Source organism: Puma concolor, chromosome C1 (assembly GCF_028749965.1).
Source record: "Puma concolor isolate L17-30 chromosome C1, mPumCon1.1.hap2, whole genome shotgun sequence".
Classification (NCBI taxonomy): domain Eukaryota; kingdom Metazoa; phylum Chordata; class Mammalia; order Carnivora; family Felidae; genus Puma; species Puma concolor.
This window is the reverse complement of record NC_141674.1, coordinates 49,230,277-49,239,888: the sequence shown is the minus strand read 5'-3', so window position 1 is coordinate 49,239,888 and position 9,612 is coordinate 49,230,277. Positions and strand designations below refer to the sequence as shown.

Below are 9,612 nucleotides of genomic sequence, written 5' to 3'. Positions count from 1 at the left end.
AATAATGTAAAGCAGTTTCCTTAAACTGTTTCGGTCTTCACGTCTTCATTTGGAAAAATGAAGAAAATAAGACTTACTTAATAGGTCTGTAGAGAGGAATTAAAAGAGGAAATATTTAAAAAGCACAGAGCACAACACAGTGCCAAGCACAAAGTAGACACAGGGTTCATTTCGGCCCCCCCCATTCCCGTTCCTCCCCACCCCACCACCTGCTGACTGCTCAGCTTGGCCCCTGCCCCTGTTCCTAGGGTCCCCCTTTCACAGTGTAACCTGTGGGCAGGCTCTCACGTCTGACAGCCTCTGAGTGAGTTCTCTTCTTGCCAGTTTCTCCACTGACAAGCTGGCAAGGGGCCTGCCCTCGAGCTTCCAGGAGGATGAATTGACTGATTGCAGGAGCTCCCAGGCAAGACCTCCTCACAGACACCCCCTTTCCTCCTATGTCAAGGAGTAGAGTCATTTCATTTGTTGCTCCTCCTCTCCCCTTCTATGTGCAAAGCAGCTAACAACATGCTCTTTCATTGGATTTTCCATGGAGTAGTTCAGGAGCCCAAACCAGTGCAGTCAAAACAGGGAGAACCAGCTGCGCTCTGGCTTCTTCAGGAGTCTTCAGATACAAAGTCAAATCCTACTGTACCTCTTACAAGCTTGGGAAAGACGATTTCCTTGTCGGAATCACAATGTTCTTACCTGCAAAATGGAATCGTTAAGGCCTTCTCCTTAGGGTCACTGTGAAAACATAAAGGCTTCTCCCACGGTGCCCGGCACCTGATACGAAGGCTGCCTTGCAGTACTGGTCCTCTCTGAGCATGGCTTCATTCACAGGTAGAACCACCTGTTCGGAGCTGAAAATAATTTGGAGATTATTCCATTTCTCTGTCATCAGAAGCAAGAAACTTCTCCGGTATTAAAACTTCCCACTCTCTGGCTGGAGACTCCCTACCTTGAAAGGTAGTGAGTTTTATTGTTTGTTACCAATTTGATTCAAATACTGAGTCTAAATTTGTCTTCATTGTTTATCTGTTGTTCTTTCTGGAGCAAGCCTACGTAAGCGGAAGATTTAATGATTTATTTGTTGTTATTATTCTGTTTTCCGATTGCTTCCCATCTGTTATTTCCCCAACCTCTCCTGTTCCTGTGAAGGATTTTCCCACCGCCTTTGGCTTCTCAGTAAAAGATAGTTGTCATTTTGGTTTCTTATTTCCCTTTAACCTACAGTTAATCCCATGAGCCTCATTATGGTCATCGTGAAATAGAAAAGACCCCAAGATATTCAGACAAAAATCTTGCATTATTCTGGGATTTCTGGCCAGAAAAAAAAAGGGGGGGGCGGTTAATAAGTTAGCATCTAAAAGGGAAGACATCACAAGTTGTCTTCAAAACCTAGACTCATAGAAATATTGAGGGAGGAGGGTGGCCACATGGTGGTTGTTGCAAACCATTGCACAGAAGAACAAATTCAGAATGGTATGCCTGGCAGCACGCAAGAAGGTCATAATCACACAAGGTAAGATTTGAAAGAGTCCCTGAAGCCTGCTAGCTTTTTCCTTCCACTATTACTGGTGAGGAAGTTGGAAGCTGCCGTGGAGAAGTGATAAGTAACAGCCTCACAAGGGCCGAGTAAGGTCCCAGTTCTCGGACACCTTATCCAGTGCTCTTTCCCCTATACCACATTGTCTCCGGCCCACCCACCACCACACTCCCTCTTGATGACTGTCCCCATCCTCCAAGTCTCATCTGACCATGTGTGGTGGCGCTAGCTTAGCCTCTTACGGAGTCTGCACAGGATTAGACTTCAAACAAGCCTTTAATCTGTAGCAACAAAAGATACAAGCATCTAGACTATGGGAAGGGGAATCAAGAGAGTCTAGTACAAATCTTCATTTACAAAGGGAAAAAGAGAGAAGGAAAAAGAGAAGACCAGACCCAACCTGAATTTATTTTCCAAAGGTTACACATCTTGTTACTGGCAGAGCTGGGATGCAAGTAGTAACAATAACTGATTTTACTGAATGGTTATTATGTGTCAGATACAATGTGTTATGATATATACACCCATTGCCTGTTTATTCCTTTCAACAACTCTGAGGTATGCACAGTTTTGCCTGCATTTTCCAGATGAGGAAACCAAAGCATGGAGCACTTAAACGTTTCATGAGAGACCATACATACATTTAGTTATATGCAAGACATTGGGGATAGAGAAGTGACTAAGTTCTCTCCCTGTCATCCATAGGGAGTACACAGTCTGGTCATAAAGACACCTACATAAATAAGTGAGTCTTAGTCACTGTGATGAGTGTGACAATAAGAAATATGGAAGGGCAGTTCAGGAAACAAAGTAACAAATTCCCATCCGGTCTACATTACATACGAATCTGAATTCCATTACTTTTTCTTAACATTATCATAAAGGCATTTGCCATGTTATGAAAAGCTTTTTTGTAAGATCCTCATAGTGTTCTATGAAATAGATGAACTGCCATCTACTTAAACAGAACTGCTTTAAAATATTCACTATTATAAATATTTCGTCAGTAAAAATCTTTGAATATTCAACACTTTTTTCTTTTGACCATAAAATACAATTAGCGGCTCAGCAGGGTCTAATTTCTTTCCCCAAAGCCCCTTTCCTCATTTTATATACAAACAAGCCAAAGTCCAAAATCATTAAGCTGTGTGACCATGTTAACGTTAAGTAATAAGCAGTTGATGTGAGCCTGGAATACAGGTCACACAGTTTCCAAAGTAATGCCTAACGGCTGTAGGAGGAAACTATTCCTCTAAGTCATGGTTTCTCAGTCTTCATACTATTGATATTTGGACCAGGTAATTCTGTCTTGTGTGAGAGTGTCCTGTGATTGTCAGGGTTTAGCAGCATCCTTTGCCTCTATTCAATAGCACCCCACACCCATACTAGTTCTGACAACCACAAGTACCTCCAGATATTGCCACTGCCCCCTGGGTCAGGGGTGGCAATATGTGCCACTGGTTGAGAACCACTGCTCTGCAAGGTTATCTGCTGCTTGAATTCTGAAAACAGATCCTCATTGACAGCATTGCCAGTAAGAAGTCATCCTTTTCAATACTGAATGTACTTCAGTTCACAACCATATGTGGACAAATAAATCAAGTGTAACTTACATACTAAACCTCAACAAATTCAGGATAAAATACATAGAAGAGTTTCAAGTAGGTTATCCCAAAGAACAAGAGGAAATATATTATTTTGAAAGGCTTGTAGGATTCCTGCTGGTGTCCAAGAGAATATATGATCTGTACGGACAATAAAATGAAGGAAAGGAACATAGAAACAGACATCAACTCCACGGCTATCACCGTCTTCCAAGCTGCTAATCTCCTAAGATTTCTCTGAAAAGACAAACCATATGGAGAGCTTGTTACCTGGCACTAGTGTTTATGAGTCCTTGGATAGTGATACAGGGCCTTGGGAAGACTCTGGCCGTCAGTGGGGGAAGAGTATAAAGCTGGAGGAATCACTTTCAGCTAATGCATAGGTGTCTGGTTTCTTACAACACAGAATTAAGGGAGTCATAATCTTGTAATGGGTCCACATATGTGGCCACTGACTGCATCCTTTGAAACTCTGATTTCAAGAGACCATGGTTACAGGGTGCTAGCTACTATCAAGCAACCCAAATGTACCATTCCATTGCACACACTCTCCTGGCAGCTGCAAGGTATCTAGAAATTGTCCCAGGAGACCACCTTGACCTGCTTCTGGAGACTTTCCCCTGAAAAGCAGCTTCGTGGTATTGTTCTCCTTCTGACCAGGCCTAACTGCCAGCACAAAATCCAATTCATAGGCTTTGAGGCCTATGAATAGTTCTGTGATGTTTTAAGTGGTAGGATATTGACCTGAGTTGAGTCCTGGTTACCTGGGGAAACAACAACTTCGGGTTTTTCCCTGCCCTTGACCTAATGGATACAAGTGGGCTAAACTAGCCTTTGTTATGTTGGGAGGCTGGAGAGAGGAGCCTATCCAGGCTGGAGGACCATCTCCAGGGCAGGCCAACTTCCCAGATTCACACGTTCTGGGAGGGCAGGGCTTCTTCCAGGGGCAAAAAAAAAAAAAAAAAGAAAAAGAGTCTTTGAAGTGGAAAGGAAATGAGGGTCAGTGAACTCCCCAGGATGGGTCTTTTGGAGGTAGATGTAATCTTAACCATGTAAGCAAGGCTAAGACTTCAAATGAGTTGGCAAAGCTCATGCCCTTTGAAGCCTGGAAGCTTGCTTTTGGCCCTAGGCCAGGATGCACTTCAGGCAGTTCTTCGGAAATAAGAAAGCCTCTGGGACTCTTCCTATACTGCTTACCTGGGTCTGGAGATTCTTGCTACTGGGTGGGGAGAGCACTATCTGCTTGAGGCTTCTGGTGTCAGGCTCACTGGAAAAGGCTGCTGAGGTAGAGTGGGAGATGCCTCTATCCCTAGTGGGAGCTGCCTCTATCCCTAGCCTTCTCCCATGGGAGGGCTTTTTGCTGAGCTGATGCCTTCACCAAAGCTTGAAAAGAGTGGAAAAATTGACTAGTGTCCTAGGAGTCTTCCAAAGGTGACAGGGATTCAGTTACCAGCCACAATAGAGGAAGGCTCTGAGGTTACTCAGTCTGGCCTCATTCTCCCACTCCCGCTGCTCATCCAGGTATCCAGGCTGGCCAAGCTATTGGGTCAAGTCTCCAAAGATCTTATGCATTTCAGGCTATTATATCACCTGTACTTAAATCAAGGGCTCAAAGCTGAGCTAGAATTAATGTAGTGAACTATTGTAGAACTGCTATCTTATACAGGAGCTGCTTGTTCTTGGCTTTAGAATCATCCCATGCAGGCCAAAGCTTTGCTTAAGCTTGGTGGAGTTTCGCTGGCAGTGGCCCCAACTTATCCTTTTCCTTGTATTTTTCCACCTTGGCCTACAATCTCCTACAATCTTACCAGGACTGCTCTGCCATTTCACCGGCATGTAAGGTTAAGGAAGACACTGCCAAACTTTTTAAAGGGCTCAACCACAGTCTTCTGGATCTGGTTCACCTTTTTCTGGTTGAGGGCATCCATCCATTTGTGGCCATGTCCAGTGCTGTCACCAAGTTCAGAAAGCCCTGGTCTTGCTCACAAAGAGGGATGGAGAATAAGTCCGAGGGTATCTCTCTCCTCTTCATGTTCTTCTTCCTCTTGCTCTGCTCTTCCAGATGCTAGAGTTTTCCATACTTCCTCTCAAAGTTTCTCTCCACTGTTGTGGAGAGAACAACACTGTTGTTGTTTCCTGGGCTGCCCAGGAAGTTGTTTCACTTAAAGTTAAAAATTATGCCACGGATTAATTCAACACAAATATATGTAGAGGATATTACACATGTAAAAAAAATCTTGCAGAGGGTTGTATCAATGCAGAAACAAGAAGCTAGGAGCAAGGAAGCATTCTCCCCTACAGGTTTCAGAGGGAATATGGCCCTACAAACACTGGATTTCAAATTTTGTGCCTTCAAAACTGTAACACAATAAATGTTTATTGTTTTAAGTCATCTAATTTGTGGCACTCTGTTACGGAAGCCATAGGAAACTAATGTATATCCTCTACACAAACAACTGCCCAGCAAATTAGAGCATTTCAACTCATTTGTGTTGTTCTAAATTAAACTCCTCTGTGAAGAATGCTCTTCACTATTGCTGGAGGTGCTCAAACACAGGAAGACCATTCGGTGGTGATGTTGTTGAGAAATTTAAGTTATTTCTAAGATTCCCACCTAAACCAGATCTTCTGACCTTCAGTAAGATGTGAAGACCTTGGAGGGGATGCATTCTGGGTTTATATTACAATGTTTGGAGGTGGCTCTGACTCATGTTACTAGTTCAGTCAGAGTTTTATAAATTTGCCCCGTCTTGGGGAGCCTGGGTGGCTTAGTCGGTTGAGCGTCCTACGTTGGCTCAGGTCATAATCTCGCGGTTCGTGAGTTTGAGCCCCGCGTCAGGCTCTGTGCTAACAGCTCGGAGCCTGCAGCCTGCTTCAGATTCTGTGTCTCCCTCTCTTTCTGCCCCTCCCGTGCTCATGCTCAGTCTCTCTCTCTGTCAAAAATAAATAAACATTTAAAAAAATTTGAACAAATTTGCCCCATCTGATGAGCTCTGGCCATCAATTAGGAAAAGATTTTTTAAGTGCTGCTAAGATCTTTTTCAATGATATATCCACTTTTAAACAATATTCACCTTCCATGGGCATTGTGGATTTAATTGCTTTGTCTGTTTTTTGCCATTTTTTAGCCCTAGAGGGAAAATGTGTGTTTCAGATATAAAATAACCCTCTTGAACCAAGAAAGCAAGAGGAGACTCACCCAGGCACTCCAACAGAGTCCCAAACTCTTCACCTCCTCTTGGATGACATTAGAGGACAACGGCTGTGGAAACTGCCAACATTATAATGAAGCAAACTGCACCAATTTCAAATTTCTCCCCCTGGGTACGTTTCTTGTTGGAAATGAAGCCCCCTGCCTTTTTATTGTTAAAGAAGTCTCTTTTCCTTTCTCCCGATTATCCCCCTGTATTGAATATTGATTTATCATTTTCATAAAATTGCAAATGGGGGCCTGTTGCCTGAGACCAGTCATAAATTATGAAAATGTGTTCAGCTCCCCTGGAGGGACTGACTTCTTATGGGGAGAGTTTCCCAGAGCTAAACTTAAGTGCTTTGCATGGGTTTGCCAGGTTTGATGTTTCTGACCCTCTGATAAGGAAGGGATTAACATTTGCTAACAACCTAGTAGGGACCAAATTCTTCTCATGTTACTTAATTTAATGCTATTAACACAATGGTGCATAATCACCCTCTGCTTTGACAGAAGACAAAACAGCAGTCCAGGATGGTTTAAAGACTTCTGCGGAAGGGACATAGCCAGGTTCAAACCTAACTTTGTCTGCTTCCTGAAATTTAACGCCTTCCCATGTACTGCATTGTCTTTCATTCTAAAGTGGAATAGTAATACCTCAGGAGGGGTGGATAGGGTAGTTTTCATTAACATCAACGTAAGCCTTAGGCTCTTCAAGTTCTGATAGATTTGCTCCAAGGAGCCATTAAGAAAGGCCACTGATCCAAGGGTTATAAATTAACACTTTCTTCATACAGAGCTATAAGCAGCTATTTAAAACCTGGATAATATCGTGCTTAAAATAAGTATCAGTTTTCTGGGTATTTATGCTCTGTCACTCTTGGTTTTTCCATCCTTGACTCCATTAATAGAATTTTTCTTAATTTCTTTTCTCTTTTTATAGCTTTGCAAGGGGCTAATTTGCAGGCAAAATTGCTAATTTTACAGTTGCTTTCTGCTTTGTCAGCATGAGGCTGACTCTCAGAGTTATTAATAGAAGAATAGGATTCCCTTTTCATCCTTTTGCTCTTGACTGTTGTAGGAGGTGGGACAAAATCCATTATTTAATAACATTTGTTCTTCTTGAAAGGTCATCATTCCGGCCTTTCAGTTTCCACTCAACTATAGCAGTATCAGCAGCAACAGCAGCCACTTTCTCTTCCTGAAAGGCTTCTGGAATTCTTCCAGGTTATACAGTTGATGTAAAACTGTCTTTGAGATCCACCTTGGGAATGGGGTCCAGCTGGGAAATTTTCTCAGTATTTCTGCGCATTTTCTAAGGAGTAATTTCTAGCTGTAAGTATTCATAAGTGTCCCAGTCACCTACACTCCTGGAATTGATACTGAATTCGGGATACTCACTTAGGAATTGCATCTGGCCACTATAGCAGAGGATAGAAATAACAGTGTCCAAAACAAGATGGAAATTGATGTTTTGCATAAAATATATCTTAAAGTAGACACTCAGGATTGGTACAGTAAACTCACACTGTCATCAGGGACCCAGGGTCCTTCTGCTGTCCAGTTTTATTGTCACTATCATGTGGTTTCCATCTTCAAGGTTGACCTATGGTCTCAGCCACTGCTCCCAGGACTGTGAATATATGATTCTAAGAAGGTCAGAACATAGGAGCAAAGAGTAAAAAGGGACAGATTGAGCTGTCTATCTGTTTCTGATGGAACTTTCCAGCAGTCCTCCTAACAATTTCTGTTTGTGTCCTCAAGCTGCAAAGGAGGCTGGGAACCACAGTGTTCTGTCTGGGTGCTTGCTGCCTCTAATAAAACCCAGGTTCTCTTACTACAGAGAAAGGGGAGGACAATATTAGAGAGGCCAGCTGTCTGCTGCATAGGACCAAGAGAATGACTAAATAAATTAAGCCAATGTGACTTTATTAAGCACCTATTTTGTTTACAAATGAATAGAAAGTTTTGATTCATTTCTTTAAGGAACCAAAGCTTACCTACCTTTTGCTCATGCCTTCTTCTTAGCCTAGAGTGCTAAGGCTCACCTAAAAACGTGCTCACCTAAAACACACATTAATTATTCATTTCCTGCTCACCTAAAAACGTGCATTAATTATTCAAAGTTGTTCTCAAATATCACTGCTGTCCGATGCTTCCCTGAAAGACTGTTCCCAGGAAGAATTCATTGACTACTCAGCTCTGTCCCTATACACTTTATCCTTACTTCTATTATGCCACTTACTTCCTCGGAGGTGGAGGCGGTATACTGAAGTGAAGAGGGGCAGGTACCACACCCCCCACGTCTGCCACCTACTAGCATCGGGCCACATACTTTTGCCCTTTGAGTTTTCTGTCTTCACAATAGAGATAGAGATCGCTCAATTCCACCTCTAGGGCTCTTGCAAAGATTAAATGAGATAATGTGTGCAAAGCACAGTTTCAGGCAATACTTACTTTAGTTTATCTCAGCATGCTGTTTTATGTGCCTTTTATGAGTTCCAGAAAAAAGAAATAAACTTCTAAGCCACTATTATTTTGTGGGGTTTCTTTTTAGAACAATGAACAGAAATTTAATATTCTAATTAGTAAAGTTTGTGGAGATCTATTATTTAAACACCTTTCCTTAAAAGCCTATTTAAAGATACACCTCATGGGGCACCTGGGTGGCTCAGTCAGTTAAACGTCTGACTCAGGTCATAATCTCCCCGCTCGTGGGTTTGAGCCCTATGTTGGGCTCTGTGCTGACAGCTCAGAGCCTGGAGCCTGCTTCAGATGCTGTGTCTCCCTCTCTCTCTGCCCCTCTCCTGCCCATACTCTGTCTCGTTCTCTCAAAAATAAATAAACATTAAAAATTTTTTAAAATAAATAAGTAAATAAATAGAGATATACCTCATGCAAAGGAGAAATATATCAAAATTCAGTGGTCAAAAGTGGGGAAGTTTAATACGAAAAGACACAATGAACACTAACCCATGCAGCCGAGAATTGAGCCTAAATAATGATAGTTAGAAAACCATCTCTTGGAAATCAAAAATACATAAATGTGAAAAAACAATAGATTAAGTATAATAGAAAGGCATAAAATGTCCAGATCATACAAATAGAAACAAAAAATAGAGCAAAAGAGCATTAATTGATGAAGGTAAAACCATGTGATTTGTCTTCATTTTTCACCAGTGAGTTAATAGAATTATGTTAGAATAGATAGGATTTCATAATATAGCACATATTATGAAATATAAATGTCAGTTACTTAAAGTTATAAATATAATTCTGAATGGAGCTAA

At 41.9% G+C, this 9,612-nt stretch overlaps 1 pseudogene; it reads right to left on the bottom strand.

Annotated features, from left to right (window-relative positions):
• Nucleotides 1–4,578: 4,578 nt before the first annotated feature.
• Nucleotides 4,579–8,337, bottom strand: LOC112863834 (bridging integrator 3 pseudogene; annotated as a pseudogene).
• Between the last annotated feature and the right edge of the window lie 1,275 nt (nt 8,338–9,612).